Below are 2,072 nucleotides of genomic sequence, written 5' to 3' on the forward strand. Positions count from 1 at the left end.
CTGAGGCCCACAAGAGAGCCCCGAGCGCCGCCTCCTCCCGGCTCCGCGCTCCCCTCCCCCGCAGCAACCCCAGGAGGGCGCTCAGCATCCTCGCCGCGAGCTGGGCCCTGCTGGGCAGGGGCTGTGAGACCAAACCCGCCGAGCCGGGAGCCCGCGGCGAGCATTCTGGATGCAGGAGAATGCTAAGGCAGGGACGAGAGGAGGCGATTTGTGCAACTGTTACATATTTATATGGCGGTTTTCATAGTGGCCACATCCATGTTTTTTTTTTTTTTTTTTTCAATCATAGTGCAAACTTCCAGGAGCTTCTCTTGGGCTGGTGAACCTTTTTTGGGTAGGAGAGATGCGATGGAAGCACAGAACGACCCTCTCCCACTCCCTGTAGCCTTGGCAGAGTCCAGACAGCCCTGCAGAAGAAATGGTTAGCTCACTGGTTTTCAAACTTCGTTGTACATTAGAGTCACCTGAGGAGTTTTCAAATATCCAGATATCCATACTAATGAAATTAAAATGTAGGTGCCAGGCTTAAAAAAAAAAAAAAAAAATCTCCAAGTGATTCCAGTGTGCAGCAAAGTTTGGGAACCACTTAGCTAGAAAGAGGAGCCATGGCCCCTGACGAGGCTCAAGTTCACCACCAGGTCAGAGGCTGACTGCATCTTGAGTTTGTTGGACCCAGTGTCAGGTAGTGGTGTGTTATTAGTAGTATTTATGTAGTAAATAATGGGAGTGAGCGTGTAGACAAGGTGATTCCGTTTTAAGAGAGATACTGGAGAAACTGAAAAGGGGTAATCAGCTTAAGACAGAGTCTTCTTTGCCAATTTAAGTTATTCTCTGTGCTGCTTACACAGAAGGGAAATTGTCTAGAATTCCCACTTTTTAATGGAGGTTCATCTAAAAAAAAAAAAAAAAAGGAACTCTCATTCTTCCCTGTCATCGTGGATGTCCTCTCATCCCTCTCCCTGCCCTCCTACCTATGAGCCCAGGGTTAATTCTTAATAAACTCGCCTTTCCTTAGCATTCTTTTCATTCTTGCAGGTACACATGGTGCTAAACTTATTGGTCACTGTGTGTTTGTCACCACCACCTTCATTCTATCTTGAACATCAATGCCATGTTATTATTTTCCCTAAAAGTGAGCTGCCCTCATTTCCTTCTGCAGAAGAGCTTGAGTGGCAGCTCATTGCCACAGGACAAAGAGCCTAAAATTTATTTATGGTTGCTTTATTTCAGTTTTGTGCCCTGTCTCATTTCTTAATTCAGTAAACATTCATTCATTCAATAAATGTTCATTAAATGCATACTATATGCCAAGCATTATTCCGTGATTGTTAGGTGACATCAAGTGAGCTCCGACTCACAGCGACCCTGTGTCCAACAGAACAAAGCACCGCCCAGTCCTGCACTAGCCTCAGGATCTGCTGTGTTTGAGCCCATGCTTGCAGCCCCTGTGTCAGTCCATCTCGCTGAGGGTCTTCCCCTTTTTCGCTGACCCTCTACTTTACCAAGCTTGATATACTTCTCCAGAGATTGGTCCCTTCTGACAACATAACAAAAGTACAAGAGATGAAGTCTGGCCATTCTCACTTCTAAGGAGCAATTTAAGGAGTTCTGGTAACATAGTGCCTAAGGCACTTGCCTGCTAACCAGAAGGCTGGCAGTTCAAACCCACCAGCCACTCCTCAGAAGGAAGATGGGGCAATTTACTTCCATAGTGATATTGCCTCAGAAACCCAAGGAGGGGTCACTATGAGTCGGTCCTACTCAACAGCACATAAACAACAACAAGGAGCAATTTAGCTGTATTTCTTCCTAGACAGGTTTGTTTGTTCTGCTAGCAGTCTGTGGTACATTTAATGTTCTTCACCAGCACCACAGTTCAAATGTATGAAGTCTTCTACAGTCTTCCTTATTCATTGTTCAGCTCTCTCACATATATATGAGGCTACTGAAAATACTGTGGCTTGGTAAGGCACACCTTAGTCTTCAAAATGACATCCTTGCTCTTAAACATTGTAAAGAAGTCTTTCCCAATAGATTTCCCCAGTGCACTATGTCATTTAAGTTCTTGACTA

The sequence above is a fragment of the Orycteropus afer genome, unplaced genomic scaffold, assembly GCF_000298275.1.
Source record: "Orycteropus afer afer isolate SDZICR_OR568_19922 unplaced genomic scaffold, OryAfe1.0 scaffold00007, whole genome shotgun sequence".
NCBI lineage: Eukaryota > Metazoa > Chordata > Mammalia > Tubulidentata > Orycteropodidae > Orycteropus > Orycteropus afer.